Raw genomic sequence first — 19,179 nt, 5'->3', positions numbered from 1 at the left:
GTCAGAGCAGTTTCACGAGGAAAACATAATTTTTGCAACTTTACCTCCAAAACATTGATGTTGAGACATTTCCACCCATTTCCATTTTGGAGAATTGCCTTTGCAATCTTTGGATGTTATTGTGGTTTGAATTACGCAAAACTATCAAAGACATTTCTACTTCAGAGCTATTTCTCACAATTGTGAGTTTTCAGTGTGAATTTCTTTCTTTCTCTAAGCTCACTTTTTTGGGGGGGGGGGGGGGGGTGATCTTCCATTCAAAGCATTGCCACGTTTGTTATATTTTCTTTATATTACAATAATTACTTCCTACTATTATAGATATTTGTGACTTCTTTTTGCACAGAAAACAAGTAAATAATTAAATAACGAGTAGATGACATTTTAATTAAATGTTTAATTAAAATTGTAAAGTTTATTCCAGGGGAAGTGTGTTGAATGCAGCATCAGAGTGGCGTTTGAAATAACAAAGAAAGCGAAAAATGAGTTAGGCCGTGTGTCCACCAAAGCGTTTTTTCACGCAGCTGGCGTAAAATTCTAATTGTTTTCAATGGGAGCGCCGCGTTTTTTAAACGCCATGAGCGTAACGAGGCGCTGAGCGTGTATTTAACGCTTAAGCGCCGAGCGTTCAGCGTTTTTTACTGGTCGCCGAGAGTTGAAGTTGAAGAGAGTTGAAGTTGAAGAATGTTCAACTTTGGTGTAAAACGCTGCGCTCATCACTGTCACAATTTACACAGCCGTCCAATCACAGTGGAGGAGGGGCGGGACACATACCACACTGACCAACTGTCACAACATTCTTTCTGTACAACGACATCAACCAGCAGAGCTAACCGAACAAAATGGATGAAAAATAACTTTTTAGTATGAAACAAATTATCTACGAAATCAGTTACAAGTAAACTGTGCTGCGGATGTTCTGTATCATAGCAACGAATCGTCTCAACTGAAAAAACGCAGCGCTGCCAAAATGCTCTCGAGCGCCCACAGCTAGGCGTTTTCAGCAGAGCGCCTAGTGTTTTCAGCTGGCTAAAAACGCTTTGGTGGACACACGGCCTTAGACAGGTAGTTTATATTTTGATTTAAAAAAAGTTTTTCTCCAATTATTATTTGAAATAATGAGCACCAAAAAATTGCACACAACATGTCAAAGAACATCCATTAAAAAAAGTCTTCTAACAGCATGCAAGTATAGCTGGTCTCTTTTAAAGCTGGACCTATGTTTTTAGTGCGTTTCTGTGTAGTACAAGTTTTCTTTGTCCAGTCAACACGTGCGTGCTTTGCGCTGGTTTCATCACTACATGTGTATTTCTAAATCAGGCAGCCCACATCAACATACAGAAAAATCCATCCATGTATCACATCCTCAGCCTCTCCGGCTCTCCCTGATCCTCATCTCAGATTGCATTAAGTCATTCTGGCTTCCAAATCATCTGCAGCTTTCACCTTACATTTTTTATTCCGCCCCTAGACCTAGACAGACACTCTCCGGTAATAACAGGCCTAAGATATTTTACACCAGCAGGAAGATTGCATAAATCAGATGATGTGTGATCTCCCCCTAAGTCCGTCGAGCTTCTAAACCAATTCTCACACCCGCAGTAAAACTCAAAATTTTCACAGAGCTTGCAACCCTTGCGAACGCTGAAACCACACACAATGTTGTCGTACATCCATTTCAATTATTTATTGCAGTAGGTTGACAACCCATGCAGCCGCTCACACAGACACTAACCGAATCCCTAACATGCCCGAGTCCCGCTCAAGGCATTTTGTGACCAAAACAGTAGCATGACATATCTGGCAATGCCCCAGTTCCTTCAATTTAGTCTCGAGCCCATTTCAGATATAAGAACTCAAGGCAAGAAAGATCTGTTTTTGTTCATTTCATTCTGTTATGCCGATAATTAAAGTAATGGCCAATAATGTTTGATGAAGCATTTCATTTGCTCTAATAAAGTCTTCCCTGCATTTTCTTTTCCACCAAGTAAGCACAAAAGCCCATAATGACTGTAATTGCGCAGGCAGAGCCGAGGCTTGGAGCAGCTGAGGATACTCACAAGTAATAGTGTGCCCTTTCTCCCGCGGCCAAAGTGGACACTTCAGTAATCCCGAGACTCAATAATCCTCGCAGACCGGGGGGGTCGAGAGCGTGGAAATGAAGGATGAGGATGTGTTTCTGGGATTGTCAGGGGTTCTGAGAGGCAGCGGCTGGCATCCAGACCACGTGGGCAGTCACGTCCTCAGCAGCGCCTGTGGAGACAAGAGGGGTCATCTGTGAGAGAGAGAATGGCTCATTCTGATCCTCGGACAAAGACGGGCATTGAGAGTCAGGGGAAGAGGGGAGGGCAGGGTTGGAGTAGGCGTCATTCATTACTGGAGATTATTTATGGTGGGAAGTATGGATAAATATAAATGTGGACTGTACTGTAGGTTGTGTGTTCACACTGCACCCGAACCGATTTGTAATTCAAATCTGAATCTGATTGCAGGTGATGTTCAGGCAGTGTTATCAATATCGGGATGTACTCACAAAGGCTATATTTCATACAGCAAGTATATTTCATATACACGTAGGCCCTTTATATATATATATTTATTTATAAATTATTTAATGAATTTGGTTAAGATTTTGCTCTATTTCTTAATATGAACATCTTACATTTGCAGAGAGTCCATTGCAAACCTGTTTTTTTTTTTACTTCTGGTACATAACAACAACAACAAAAAAGTTGTTGTGGCCAGAAGTTTTCTTCAACATTCAGAAAGAGTTTTTTCCCCACACTTAAATCGCTTTGACACACGTCTGCATTATAAATAGAGTTTCCTCTAAAACCAGCTTCAAGGGAACATAGTTTTGATTTTGATTTTTCCCAACTGCTGTTGCCTGTACTCTTTGTTGGAGGCCGAATCCCTGGTAAAGTCTGAGATCTTATTTGATGCTGTCCATTTATATCCATTATTGATGAAGGTGAGAATGAATCCTGTGTCAGTTAAGAAAGTTATGCATCTAGCCTTGAGTTGTCTATTGATTCAGTGTAATAGGCAAAATCAAACGTCTATCCACTGATCAAAAGAGATTGAGTGGAATGAATTTCCTTTAACTGGTTATTGACAGGACCACAACAGAGGCATACAAGTTATCACCACGACCCGTTCTAATAATGGAACTTAAAACAAATTGGGTTTAGTAGATTAAGCTGATACTTCAAGTCCTTTTTTTATTGTTTTCAAAAACCCTATACAAATTTGATGTTGTGTTTTTTGACTTTTAGTCCATGTCTTTAAACTTGGAGGCCATCTATATGCTAGTAAACTCTAAAATTTTGCTAGAATAGGCCATAGCAAGTAGCAAAAGTGCAAATTGGTTCTGTTCTAGAACTTCGTGAGCTGCCTAGGTAGACTTTTAAGGCATCATACTGTATGCATGCTTCTGTCATGAAGTCTGTTTAAAAATGATTACGCTTCGTATAACACCTTCTTTACGCCAAATTCTTACTGTACTGTATATAGCAGCGGTTATCAACCTTTTTGAGCCAAAGCCCCCTGTTGTACACAGCAACATTTAAAGAGTCTCAATTTTATAAAATATAAATATAATTAAAATATAAGAAAAATATAATTTCAGGATTTCAAATTTTAAATAGCCAAATGTTCTTCAGGTTTCCCACTCTTTTTGAATTAATTTTCATGGCTTTCTAGTTGTTTGCAATTTACTGGGTTAAAAAAAACAAAAAACTATCAAGTCTTTTCAAAAATTTTGACTAAACCGCTCAATTCATATGGATTAGTTTTACAATCTTTTTATGAAATTTTTAAAGCATCAAAGTTTCAGTTGTGTGGAGGGAGGGAGGGACAGAAAGCTCTCAGATTTCATCAAAAAGATCTTCATTTGTGTTCCGAAGATGAACGAAAGTCTTACAGGTTGGGAACAACATGAGGGCGAGTAAATGATTACCGAATTTGGTCCCACTTTATATTGAGTGGCTTTAAATATTATTTACTTACATTGAAAAATATGTGCAATGTACTTATTGTGTTGATGTTGTATTGTAAAACACTTGTGCTGTTATTGAGGTGTGATACGGGTAAGGTTACGGGCTGGTGTAATGGTATGGGTCGGTTTTAGGGTAGGTTAAGGTGTAAGGGAAGGGTCAACAGTGTAATTACAAATGTAATTAAATACATTAATTACAGCTGTAATTACATGCAGGTATTTTTAAAATATAAGTACGATGTAAAAACATGTATGTATACGATAAGTCCATTGTATCAAATTATCAGTTTCAATGTAAGTACAAAGTACTTAAAGCCACTTAATATAAAGAATTTAAATTTTTGGATAAACTAACCCTTTAATGTACACATGAAGTGTGTCTTTTGGAACAGGTTCATAGGCTTCCTATAGGGCAGGCAATCCCAGAATGCATTTGTGACAAGCTCAAAGAAAATAAGATGGCAAATTAACAAATTATAATAAAAAAATATCTATATCAAAATTGTCTTACCCAGTATTTTTATGCTTATTAAGAGTATTGTATTTTAAGCTAAGCAATATGCAAGCCAAGTCTAAATCTAAAATCCTTCATTATTAACATGTCTCCAAACACCCTGAATGTAATGTGAATGGATGTAAAAATGAGAAGTTTATTTAGCAGCTCATCCCAGAGGACTGTGAAACCAGTGTCCTGAGAATCACTTCATGTGCACTCATGTGCTGACAGTGAGAGATGTACAACTGGATGTGACCTGTGACGGATGAGGGGATTAGTATTGATCAAGTGTGCAAGCCCACAGACACGGGGGATGAATCAACAGTCCATTGCTTTCTGTTGCAGTGTATCCATACTCCACCCTGCAGTCGACGCCACTTACCACATCAACCGCGCCATAAATCCAGTGGGTAAGGAGCTTGACATGGTGTTTGGCAGCAAGAAATGTCAACCTTAATATCTCAATGAAGCTCAGTGGCTCTTGGACCACTGCACACATCTGCATGTGGGAAATGTACAGGTCTTATACAGTCAGTTTTTCTCCTAGCTATGGCTAGTATGGAGGAAATCCCTAAAGTCTGGGGAGAGGAAAAGACAGGATTCTTTGGGGGGAAAAAACAAATCCTTTGTTCAAGACTCTTAAGGTTTTAATAGGCTAAATGTCAGTGTATGATTAACAGTGTTATTCTAAATAAATATTTGAAATGTTGCAGTTAAATACTGTATATCCAGTCTGTCATCAAGTTCCATAACATCGGGTCAATTAACTGCCGATGGTTCCCTTCAAACATTTCTGTCGACAGAGACGTTGCGAATGCTGATGTCAAAATTGTATGTTGCGCATGTTTAACAATGTAGGCGGAAAATGCAAGAACGCAGTACAGACAATAGACCGTCTGCTGAATGTTTGATGCGCACGGTAAACTGATGCTGTCGATAATGGCTGGGTCCAGTTTTGCGAGAAGACATCTGTCATTTACTGGAAAATTGGTGGGTTTTGTAAAGAAAGAATTCATCCCCCGTCTTAGTCTCATGTTATGATTAATTCAGGCAAACCCACACAAAGTAAATGCTTCTTTATTCTGTAGTCAGTAGCCCACATCAATAATTCACTTCTTGGCAAGTTCCAAACTTCTCTCTATAAAGTTTTAGAAGTGACTATAGGAAAAAAACTAAAAATGTGAAACTTGTGACATAAAACCTCACACTGATACTTCAGGCTTTGTAACTAATCACTCAGTGTACTATAGAAATATGTTTAAATATATATATATATATATATATATATTTTTTTTTAATCATTTTGAAGGTTTAAATATTATAACTAAATGTAAACAAATGTTAACAATATTAAGTTTTATTGTTTATTTATTTTTACAAATGCATTAAATTGATCAAAAGTGACAGTAGATATATTTTTAATGTAACAAAAGATTTCTATTTCAAATAAATGCTGTTCTTTTCATCAACTTCCTAATAATCAAATAATCCTGACTTTTTTTTAAATTAAGGATTCCACAACAATATTAAGCAGCATAACTGTTTTCAGCATTGATAATAAAAAGAATATTAATATGTATTTTTGGGCAGCAAATCCGCATATTAGAATGATTTCTGAAGGATCATGTGACACTATCATGTGACACACTGTCACCTTTCTTCGCTTTTGTCCCATTGGCTTTTGGCCTGCTTAGTTGGGGACATTTAATTTGATATTTAACAATTATTACAGCATTATTTTCCTGTTATCTCTGTAAAGCTGCTTTGAAACAATCTGCATTGTAAAAAGTGCTGTATAAATAAAGGTGACTTGACTTGACTAAAGACTGGAGAAATGATGCTGAAAATTCAGCTTTGACCACAAGAATAAATTACATTTTAAAATAGAATTTCTATTAAAATAGAAAGCAGTTATTTAAAATTCTAATAGTATTTCACAATATTGCTTTATTTACAGTATTTCTGTATTTTTGATCAAGTAAATGCAACCTTATATCATGTTATATTATATTATATTAAATTAGGACTTAAAACAGCAAAAGGTGGTGGTGATGATTCAAGGCTGTAAAGTATTTGCGTGGTACGCTGTCATTTGTGTAACAAGAAATAATGTCATGTCTGCCTGCATATATAAAAACTATTCAGGAATGAGAAAAAAAAATAGTTCAAAATTATTTAAAAGAGAGCTTTATCATGCCTTATTTGCTGCATTTCTTTCATAAGTATTTCTGAACAAGTTGTAGAATCTGTGAATAATAACTGTGATACTCATCATTTAATATGATTTTCGGATGTCTTTGTTAGTTTAGCTTGTGTTAAATGAATAGGAATGAAAGTAGGACAGTTAGCGTGGACTCGTTTTTCAATAGCATAGAACTGTTTTAAATTAGTTTCCACGTCGCTCTTCTTTTTTATAGAGTGGCAAGAAGGAGAAGCATCAATGTGTCCTCTAATGCTTTATTTTAGACCTCCTTCCACAGGTTCAGTTGAATCTAAGCGGATAGCAGTGTTAGTGTTTTGTGTTCTTCACAAAGCTATAAAATAGTGGAATGAAGTGGACGACTACCCAAACGTACTCTTAGGCACCCATGTTGCTCACAGAGGTATAGAGATTATTTTTGATCGCTCAGAGGCCGAGGAGCCTTCGTCTTATGAACAGTATGAAATTGAAATGTGGTAGACGTGTGAATGAATACTTGTTGTTGTATGCCTGAGCAAGAATCCTTCGATAACTTCACCACCAGATTCAAGAGGTCCGACTGGTAATACAAATGCTAAAATGTCTCTGTAACAGCAGCGTCTTGTGTTCTTTCCCCTACACATGACCTAACCCACAGCTAGGGGGCATGTTTAGGGTTAAATCCTTCTGCCCAGAGCTGAAACTTTCTCTTCATGTCTTCTGAAGGAACCCCCCTTTGCAAAGTCCCGGGGGAAAAAGAGCCAGCCGGCTGCAAGCACGCTGATAACACTCTATCTGGATATTAGCAGTATCCTTGGTCAGGTTATAAGTTCTGGCACACCTGCATCTAAACTGCACTCACTCATCTGGCACGAGGGTTTCCACAGGAATAGAACAGGTGCATTCGTCCTGTCTAAACACACAAGCCGATCCATGCGGGACGGCCAGGTGATAAAGGTGGATGAGAAAAGCAGGTTATCACCCAAACCTTCTCAAGGACATTTAGAAGGACAATCTGATCTAAGCTTATATCTAGAAATTACTGTAAAGCCTCACAACTGAAGGTGACCTTTTTGCTAAAGATTAAGCTTTATTAATGCACCATATACCAACCACCATTTATTAAAAAAGAAAAACACACACAAGAGGGGGGGTAAATAATGATAAAATTTTCATCTCCTTTATCTCCTTTATTTCTTTAAATGCCTTAAAATAATTCAATTTAAAAGAGAAATGTTGAAATATAGCGAGCCTTTTAACAGATCTGTTAAAGAGAGGTCCATTTAACAAATCTGTTAAATGAATATGCATGGTTTGTATATCTATCTTATTGGAAAATACAATTTTAGTATTATTGATCTACTATTATAGTTTTTGCTAATATAGTGAATTATATATTATTTTTTTATATTAGCTGTTTTCATTTTATTTTATTTTAGATATTTATTACTTCAACTTGAACCAAATGACAATGAGAAATGTTGCCTTTAGTTATTTATTGCCTATTATTTTATTTATATTTTATTTTATGTTTATTTCAAGTATTTAGATTTTGTATGGTTTTAGTTTTAGTTAGCGATAAAACCCCCTGAAAAGGAGCATATGCGATTACTGGTGTATTTTTTCAGGAGAAACATCTCAGTTTGATCTCCAACACTGTCTAGAAGAAACAATTGAAACAATTTCAGGTGTGATTTTTCTTTCCTATACATTCTATCTTGCAGTTTTCTATTTTTGGAAGGATAATAGTGTCAAGCAATTTTTAAGGCACTATTTAAAGTAACATCCTTCACAGTCAACTGCAGCATTTCCTCACAAAGAAACGCATATCAAACAGAGATATCGTCTCAGTCAGACACGCAACAGACATGAAGAGTCCAGACCTCTTCAGCTCGCCGCATTCCTAGCTGTCGCTCAGCTCTCCTAGTCACTTTAATAGCAGCAAGAGTTAAATTAATCACAGGAAAAGGGGAGCATGGGTTGATTTTCTGCCCTGGCTGAAGTTGCTTACAGCATCTCTGTTTCCCCCTTCTCTCTCCTTGTGTTCTGCCCCGGGCTCTGCACTGCCTGAATACTGAAAAATACAGCATAAACCAGCATGAATTCCATATTGGTCCAGGCTGGTTTATGCTGTTAGAGCAAACCAGCAACCAGCATCCCATAATGCAAAACCAATCCAATGCTGGATTCTTCGTGCCCAATCTCAGAAGTTCCCAAAACAGTGCTGGTGCCCTGCTTGGATTCAATTTTTAATGAGGGACAACTGAGAAGAGCCTATTAGAACATTATGTAAAAATACCTAAATATAAATGCTAATGCATGAAACAGAATTGGGTTTGCTGCATGCATCCCTCAGGTATGAAGTATTTCATACTTTAAACTTTTAAAATAGTCTGGATTTGCACGTACAAACAAACTCAGAGCAGAAAAATAGATAAGGGCGGTTATTTCACCCACTCATGAACACCTACACTCACCTCTCTCCGACTGAACATGCTCTAGATATTCCACAAATGGAATGAAAGATGTCTCTTGTGTACTAACTTGACACCCTTTAAAGGGGTGATAGAATGCAAAACCAAGTTTACCTTGGCATAGTTGAATAACAGCAGCTCGATGGGTAAAATCAGAATCTCAAAATCCTAGGTCAAATCCTTAATATGAAAATCTCAAAACTTTAAACTGCAGCTGCAAAACGGTCGGATCTCAAAATCAGCTCAGATGTGACGTAACACTTGGGGGATTTCCTTATTTGGATCCTGTCTGTACCTTTGTTATGCCCATAAATTTGCATTCACACAGCCCACTTTCTGGGCCCAGTTATATCAATGGTGGTCGTGCAGTCAGACACAGTTTAGCCGGCAAGCTAAGTTTACTGCTTCTGGAATTACAAATAAGAAAGTTTGGATATTTTTAAAGGATCTTCAAAATGAGTCACGGTCGTTACTGCAGTGCTCCCGGCTGTACAGGGAATGTTGGCTCTTTTCATCGTCTTCCCAAGGAACCAAACATTCAACGGGCATGGTTGATGTTTTTATACAACAAGATCCCTGTGAGCTTCAACATGAAATTATCAATATGCTCGAATCATTTCGACCCAGACTGTTTCGAAAACCTTAGACATTTCAAGAAGGCTTTTCTACGCGGCTACTTCTGAAAAGAGGGGGTGTTCCAACCATGTTGACATAACTACCGCTAGCTGCAAGTAATCTAACATTATGAATTTGTCGCTAACAGTTATTTAACAATGCTATCCGTTATAGAAAGTACAGTTAGTGTTAGTGTTAGTGTTGGTTTAATTGAAATATTTATTCGATAGTAGCTTAGATACATTGGACAGCATGCAGCTCATCTTAATATTCATGAGCATACCATAAAAGGGAGAAAAGAGCTCGTTTCATTCTGGGGCTATTTCTCAGGGTTGCATTAGGGCGTATAAAAGAGACACCGGGGCATTTTCAGCCCAACCAATGTTACATATCCTATTTGGAGACCTTAAGGAACTGTTTGAAATACCCTATAAATCATTCTATCACCCCTTTAATGTTATGTAGCTGAATATTGTCAAGTATATTCATTTATATAGTACCAGGTTAATGTATTTAAATTTTATGTTTTTTTATACATATAAATATTTATATAAATGTACCTGCACAGATTTTTGTACATGCATATTTTTACGTATGTTGTATGTGTGTGCATGAACTGTTTGTATACAAATATTCACAAGTATCTTTATGATTCTTGCATAAAATAATCTAGTCATGCATTTTACTGAATTAATTTTAACGTGGAAGGGGCAATATAATTTATAATTTGTTATAGGCCTATATTGCAATTTATATTTAGCTGAAATTACCCTAATTATGTTTTAATGTTAATGTTTTTCACAAAAAAATAATTGGTGTTGATCCATAGTGTATAAAATTGAGCACAAAATCTGCGGGAATGAGTAAAGTAATGCGCAATCCCGCGCCGAAATTGAAGCCCTGTAACACCAACAATATTCATCCGGAGCAAATGAATCGAGTGAATGAGAGGAGGCGGGTTTGTGTGTCATTCTCTGTTGGAGAGATGAGAGAATGAGAAAGCGCAGCTGGTATCGTGTATTCTGTGGGAAATAAAGCGTTTCAGATATTTCAGTATCGATATGTATCGAAAAATCTGTATTTCTGACAACACTACATTGCACTTAGTTTATTATTTCAGATGGCCTATTAAAAGACCACAATTGAAAAATGTATATTATATAAAATTCAATCAGCCAAAGTGGCTAGTAGTGACTGCGTTACACACCACTGCTGAAATCCACCCGCATTTGGAGGGTTTCCAGGTCATCTTTATTGAAGTTCCCTTAATATTTGTTTTTTGTTTTGAGCATATTTCAAATTTTTTGGTGAGTGCCTTTAGTATACTGTCAAATCAGTAGAGAGAATCACAGAATCGCTAGTTAATGTTCTCTGAAGAACAAAATGATTCCATATACAGTACTATCTGTCAGTCATGAATTAAACACGTATTCAATGTATAATAGGGAATATATGACATGACCTCATGTATTTACAGATTACTCATTGTGGTTATAAGTTGACATCCTGCAAATAAGAACTACTATTGGAGCAGTCAGGCAAACAATGAGAAATTGCATTTGCATGCTCCAGCAATTGAATTGAATGAGGATGGAAATTGCGTGTGGCTCCCTGAGCGACCTGACTGGATGGTTAAGGAGGTGGTGTTCATTCTGCAGGGACCGAAAATCACTTTGCCTGCCACTGTCTGCATGTCAGTATAATTACAACCACATAGGGACAGGGGGAGGACCGTGATACCCAGTTGATTATGGCCTTAATAATATGCTGGAAATGAGAAGCTATTCTCTTGGTCTCTTGTGTGTCCGAACTGGAGCGGTAATGTATGTATATTTTTGCATTTGTCTTGTGAGCTGGATTTGGAGCTCTGCATACTTTTTTTAAGACTGCATATCCACAAAAATCAAGGAACAAATCATTTGTTTGGCTAATTCACAACACTAATGTTGGCTTTAAATATGCACCCGAAGGCTCAGAAATTGATCCAACTCCAAAATCGCACCTGTGGAAATTCAGTTTCTCTCCAACTCCACTCATTCCTTCTTGCTCTCTCAAAATTTCAATGCATTTTTCTAGCTGCCAATCCTGCCATCTTCCAAAAGAGGCATCTGCGGGCCAATCGCATTAAGCCACAGTTCTCCGCCGCGCTGCCAAGCTTTTTGCTGAAATTACCACCAAGGGTTTTGTCACTCCGTTGCCATTGGATGAGTGGCAGCTCTCTACAACTCAAGCAAAGCCCACATGATCAGACACCAACAAGTTTGCGTGTGCGAGAGAGATAAAGCCGGAGCGAGAGAGGAGGAGGCACATCTCGTCTCATGTTTAACACTAAATGAGATTGCCTGCATCTGCTCCCTGAAGAACCCTAGGAAATAAGACCGTCCCTGTCACTTTGTTCTTTTCTTGTCGCCTCTGTGATGCTCCACTTCTGCAGTTTGCAGAGAGGCGCTTTCTGACAGCCGAGAAGGTTTCACTTTTGTGCCACTGGGCACTTCCATAATTGTATATGTTTGAAACCAGCACCACTACATTGTGCGAGTCGCTGCTTTGTGCATTATAGTCTCCCAACCTAAGAAAATGTGGCTCTGATCTTTACAAGACACCCATCCGTCAGGGCACTTCATGTTCTGAAGTCTGAAATGAAAGCAGTTCTCTCTCTTGAGAGATGTTACAGTCATGTTAACTGGGTTATATTACTCTGCTAAAGGCGATCTTTCTCTCTCTTTATGTGATCATGAATTCATGTTTACTCTCCCACATGTTTATTTTACAGATGTACTCTCATTCACCAACTGTCTTTCTTTATTCAGATTTCACATCAGGTCCATGCTGTTTGACTGAGTGAAAGTGCTAAGATTAGTCTGTGGGATGGCAAGAAAAATTGTGTAATTCTCCTTACAGAATTGCAAAACTATAAATAATGAAACAAATTCAGGTTTAGATGGTTAGCTCAACAAGGTCTATAATACCTGTAGAAAGCTAACCCTTATCATTCCCATTCATCTTAATGGTAGTTGGCTGTATTAAAATACGCAAACTTATTTCAGAGATGACTGACAGGACTATGGCGGAGGACTTGGTGCACAACAGATCCTAAGCGCCATCTCGTAAAATGTGTGGCCAATACTGCCGCTCCCTATACTCGCAAAACGCAAAATCACGAATTCGAAAACGAAAGTAAAAAGCGAGTGCTTATTCAAAAGCGTTTTTAATACCCCGCATTTTGATAGCGGCTCTCTGATGCCTGCAAAATATATATAATACCCCCTGGTGTTATCGGTAATACCGGTGTTGTCACACGTTTATTTACTGGTGTGAAAATTTCTTCACCGTGACATCTCTAGAGAAAAGAGTATTATGTCCGAATTCACAATATTCATAAAACAGTGCACGAATTACCTACTGCTTCTGGCAAGACTCTGGAGTGCATGTCCATTGGACTCTTTACCGTTCCATGGGAGAGAATTTGTGAATGGCAGTGAAGCGATGCAACTGTGGTCACATGACAGTAACAACATGGCTGATGTTGTACGTCCAGATAGTCTCGCGTAGCTGACGGCAGAAGGTCTGGACTCTTTCATTGGCTAATTGGCTTTCCAAGGGCATCTGACTGCCATGTAAAGCAACCAATCACAGTTTGTTTTGTTCTGTGTCATGTTTAGGGGCGTGAAAATTTTACGTCAATGTCCCTACAATAACAGACTGGTGGGTAAAACTCTTGAACGTATTTTAAAGAGTCTATGCCGCGAACTTTACATACTTCACATAACTGAAAATCAAACGTTTAGTTGATCCTGATAAGCGCTCATTGTCACAGTTAAAATTAAACTGTGAAATTAAATGCATTTTAAAATTAAAATTAAAAGAAATTATCTATATAGACATATTTTACAATTAGAAATTGTAACCAATTACAAATAGGTTACAATTACAACAACAATTACAATTTTAACAATATTTCAAGTGTATTCTTTCTTTGTAAAAATTATACATTTTATCATACGTATTAAAAAAGGTAAGGATTCATTATTTTGAATATTGGATTTGGAACAAACACTATAATAAAATCTTAGTTGATAATTCAATATACCTACTTTATTTTTGACAAAACATCATACTATAGTATATTTAACATATGAGCAGAAATTGATGAACAAAAGCTTACCTATTTAATGTGACGGTAGTCTTTTTTTACAGTCAAAACTTTATAATCTATCCAAAACTAATAACAAAATCTTGTCTAAACATTCATATTTAGTCTGTAACATATTGTGTATGATATATTAGCATATACATGTTAATTTGCAGTTTCTTGCTTATACAGACATTTTATTTCAACATATTTCAGTCTATTTTTACTCATCTTAGTAGGCTATAGCAATATAGTTTGGATGTGTTCATGTAAAAATAACATGTTAACTAATGTAGGTGCGAGAGTGAATGAACGGCACAGACACGCGCTGTATAACTGTAGTAAACAACAGCGTGCGCGCCTGTGCCGATCATTCATCATTTAGAATGAAACTACCAGCACTTCTGGTACATTTTCCAGTGTTATTAGATAGTATTATTCCTCACAGGTAGTAAGACGAGGTAAAGTGCATGTTTTTATTAAACATGATGTGTTTATAAACCAGCTGGTGGGCGTTGGCATGTTTGAATGGCTTGCCTTAGATCATTTGCTTTTGAATACCGCGCGCTCTCCGTGGGCGTGGCACATTAACGCGTAATCAGGTATAATGAGCTGGAAAGAAAAAGACTGACATCTCTCTCTTTTCATACAGATTACATAAACTATATAACTACAATAACTACAAATATTTGTTTTTTATATAAATTAATTCATTTAAAAGAAGAGAGTTCAAGCTTCATTATGGAAAAACACCTGTGTCTGTATGACAACTATTCGCGGAATTACAGTTAATTTTCGGACGCGTTTCAGAATTCACTGACAGAGAGAAGGCAAAACTAGCATGATGTTTATTTTTCTTTATTGACTAAAAGCACAATACCTTGTTTATATTGTGAGTATACACAAAAAAATAGACACTTAACAGGATCGAACGATGTATAACACAAATATGTAAAATCAAAATCAGCAGAGTATTTTGAGTCTCTTTTGCACTGATAAGAAAAAAAGCGAGACTATCGCGCCGACGCGATAGCCGACCTCAGAGGGTTAAAGAACGCAACACACACGTATCCTGAATTCAACCAATCAGATGACGACTTGAAAACTCCTGAAGTGTTTCCAGTTAAGTGTGGCATATGCATCAGCATTCAGCCAGCAATCCGTGACCGTGACATCTGAGGCTGTGACTAATGTCCGGATTACATTTATACTATAGAACATATACTGAACAAAATTATATTACACACAAAATACCTATTTCTCTCAAATATTGTTCACAAATCTGTCTAAATCTGTGTTGGTGAGCACTTCTCCTTTGATGACATGATCCATCGACCTCATAGCTGTGGCATATCAAGATGCTGATTAGATGGCATGATTATTGCACAGGTGTGCCTTAGGCTGGCCATTGTAAAATGTGAAGTTTTACTGTATTGAGGGGGTCTGAAATCCAGTCAGTATCTGGTGTGATCACCATTTGCCTCAAGCAGTGCAACACATCTCCTTCGTCTATCAGGTTGTTGATTGTGGCCTGTGGAAGGTTGGTCCACTCCTCTTCAATGGCTGTGTGAAGTTGCTGGATATTGTCAGGACCTGGGACACGCTGTCGTATACGCCGATCCAGAGCATCCCAAACATGCTCAATAGGTGACATGTACGGTGAGTATGCTGCCCATGCAAGAACTGGGATGTTTTCAGCTTCCAGGAATTGTGTACAGATCCTTGCAACATGGGGCCATGCATTATCATGCTGCAACATAATATGATGGTCGTGGATGAATGGCACAACAATGGGCCTCAGGATCTCGTCATGGTATCTCTGTGTATTCAAAATGCCATCACTAAAATGCACCTGTGTTCGTTGTCCATAACATACGCCTGCCCAAACCATAACCCCACCGCCACCATGGGACACTCGATCCACGACGTTGACATCAGCAACCGCTCACCCACACAACGCCATACACGATGTCTGCCATCTGCCCTGTACAGTGAAAACCCGCCTTTCGAGACGGCTTATGGTAGAGTAATTTACATTAAATTCACGAGCAACAGCTCTGGTGGACATTCCTGCAGTAAGCATACCAATTGCACGCTTCCTTAAACTTGCGACATCTGTGGCATTGTGTTGTCTGATAAAACTTCACATTTTAGAGTGGCCTTTTATTGTTGCCAGCCTAAGGCACACCTGTGCCATAATCATGCTGTCTAATCAGCATCTTGATATGCCACACCTGTGAGGTGGATGGATTATCTCGGCAAAGGAGAAGTGCTCAGTAACACAGATTTAGATAGATTTGTGAACATTTGAGAAATAGGCCTTTTGTTTACATTGAAAAAGGTTTAGATCTTTGAGTTCAGCTCATGAAAAATGGGGGCAAAAACAAAAGTGTTGCATTTATAATTTTGTTCAGTGTACTTATTTATCTGTCGCAAAGTATTTTTTCTGTCGCATTATTTTTTCGGGCACAGTCTGTGATTTGAAATCCTGTTAGCTAAAGGCTATTTCAGTTGGGTTAGCTCTGTAAGTTAGTTCTTGCTGGTAGGTGTGGTGACAAAAGCATTTTTCTCCAGTAGAGAGACATTAAAAGAGCCAAATATGAAACTACAAACAGTGTACTTGTAGTTGTCTGCATGCTGGAATATAAGAAGGTATTTTATCATTGAAAACTTCACACACTTCACCTGTAGATGACATTTTTTGGAACATTTTTGCTGTTTGAATCAGACTCTGATTATCAACTCAGACAAGGCCGCCTACAGCATGACTTTTTTAAAAACATCCCTCCCAGGGACTCTTCCACACATCTTGTCTGGCCTGTATGTATCACACAGACAGATTTAACATGCACTCAACTTCTTTCATGTTAAGAATCAATTTATCTACTTATATTAAGGTCCAAAAGTGCTTCTATTTTTTTAAAAAAATCTTGTCTGATTTGTTGTTAAAAATTAAGTTTTATTTATAAAATGTATATATTTTTAATAATAAATAAATGTTATAATACATATTTAATAAAAAAAAATGATATGATCAAAAAAGTTATATTATTATAATTCATTATTTAATTAGAGAATTTATTAGTGGTTGGTAAAATATCATTTTTTTTAGTAGATTAGTACTAATTTCTTAGTAGTTGGTATTTCACCCTTTTGCTAATATCTTTAAAAAAATTAAAACATTAAATTGCAATAAAAAACTGTTTTATGTATTATAACAATATACTTTGATACTTTCTTTAAATTCACTACATCTAGCAAAGTTGGATGGCAATGTTTCATCTCACCTCGCAAGACAGAAATACACTTGCACATATGGAAGGTCAACTGACATTTTTCTGCAGGCTTGTTATATTCAAGGAAACATTGAGGAGATACAGTAGCTCAGCTATGGATGCAGAGAGGTAGCATCTTATATTTTATCTGCATTGACATGGATTCATGGTTGTGAGTGGGCGGCGGTGAGGGCCTGACAGATTTTCACTGAATGTAAATTGATGTTTACTTTTTCACGAGCGAATGAAACAGGCCTTTACACTGTGCATGCCTCAAAGATCCTGTAATCCTACAGCAGTCTTGCTGGCTTTGTTGAATTCAGGCAACAATTAACACAGTGTGATTAAAAAAGCACACCAGGGAGCCTCCGCAAACAAAGCTGAACTTGCCACCGAGGCAATAATTTTGCACCGATTATTTATTCCTTTCTGCACCCTGAGTGCTAAGGAGAAAATCAATAACATATGCAAACACCAGACCAAACACCAATCGCAAATCACTGGCTGTAAAATAAACACAGCGCAAAGACAAACAGATAAATGAGTTTTGGTCACCGATGGAGCTGTAACAGCAGCCTGCAGGTGTTTCTCACACAAAAATCAAGCATCCGTGTGAAAAGCAAAAATAATTCAGAATATTGACTGTTCAAGGTGCCCCGGGTTGCTTAAAGATATCTTTTGGTTTGTTAACAACATCTTTCTCTTTCATATTGGGATTTTTGAATGGCTTACAGTAACATATAAAAATCACTTTTATTTACAAGCAATGTTAGCATAGACAAAATACTAACAGTGCATTAAAGTTGTATTTTGCGTGTATTATGTATATATTTTGTACAGTATATTATTCTTTGTACAAGGCTACTTACAAAATAAACACATGTTTAATGTTTAGATAGCTTCATGTACTCGGTTAGACTTGTTTTTGGTAAAACAGAAGGTGTTCTTCCCATCTCTACATTCTGTAATACAAGTAATATTCTCAGGATTTGCCTATGAGTGTATGAGGGGAGTGCAGATTATTTCTGTTAGTGAATGCTCTTTTAATCTCCTAAAGAGACAAGGCGCTTACAGAGGCACGGTCAGCATCCAGGTCTTCATGCCAATTGAACTAAGAAATACTGCTGCTGTGAGCTTGTAAATGAACCCAAAGAGGCTTGAGATGAGCTGCTCTCTCCTGAGCATCTTGACCATAGTGATGATGGAAAGTGTCCTGAAATATACCATAAAAACCTCCATAAAGATCTGTCTGCTATTAGTTAAATGCAGTTCAAGAGAAATATAGACAGCTGAGGATATTTTCAGATACTGACAAATATAGACACCCCGATTTAATAAAGGCATCTACTGAAAACTCTTTCTATTTTACCCACAGCTGTCTATAAAATTAGCTCCATCGCTGCATTTACCTGCTTGAAATGTGAGACCCAAATTGCTTCGACACAAGGCTGCACAGTCTCAGTCTCAACCGCATCTGCCATACTCTCAGCAAAATCGTGTAAGTGGCAATTTGGGCCTTATTGAACTGAGCTAAAAGCAGGGTAAGCTATTTGTCATGCTGTATACGCAGCCCCAGACAGCATTTCTGGGCTCAAGGTAGCTGTTTTATGAACTAGTATAGAGGGCATAAATGGATCAGACTCTGTGGTTGCTTATTGTGGTTGAAAATTCTCATTCTGTCTCACTCTATGACAAGGCCGGTTTATTTAACCTCAGGTTCTCTGTTTATTAACAAAGAACTCTACATTAGAGGTAAAACTAGCTTTCAAGAGGTAGAGACAAACTGTATGTTAGAGAATATAGGCCGGCATGGGGAATAATTGAATACTTTTACAAAATGAATAGTATTACATAATCAGGTCTCTAAAAGTGTATAAATATTACCCTTCAAAAGTTGAAAAAAGTGTCTTATGCTCACCAAGTCTGCATTTATTTGACATGGTAACTTTACTGACTCCTTATCAGTGGTTCACTATCTTTTTGGGGACTCTTCTTTGGCGTAATGGTTTTT

General features: G+C 37.4%; 1 protein-coding gene across 2 annotated transcripts in view; it reads right to left on the bottom strand.

Annotated features, from left to right (window-relative positions):
• b3gat1a (beta-1,3-glucuronyltransferase 1 (glucuronosyltransferase P) a) overlaps window positions 1-19,179 on the bottom strand; it is a 95,256-nt gene that overhangs the window by 49,575 nt on the left and 26,502 nt on the right. For both annotated transcript variants that reach the window (XM_077194543.1, XM_077194544.1), the window contains exon 2: window positions 2,061-2,253. The gene's annotated coding sequence lies outside the window, so the exon portion shown is untranslated. The remainder of the gene's footprint in view (window positions 1-2,060; window positions 2,254-19,179) is intronic.

Source organism: Siphateles boraxobius, unplaced genomic scaffold (genome assembly GCF_051911475.1).
Source record: "Siphateles boraxobius isolate OS27281-9 unplaced genomic scaffold, OSU_SipBor_1 32, whole genome shotgun sequence".
In the NCBI taxonomy this organism is placed as follows: Eukaryota; Metazoa; Chordata; class Actinopteri; order Cypriniformes; family Leuciscidae; genus Siphateles; species Siphateles boraxobius.
The sequence above is the reverse complement of the archived record's forward strand: the minus strand, read 5'-3'. Positions and strand labels throughout refer to the sequence as shown.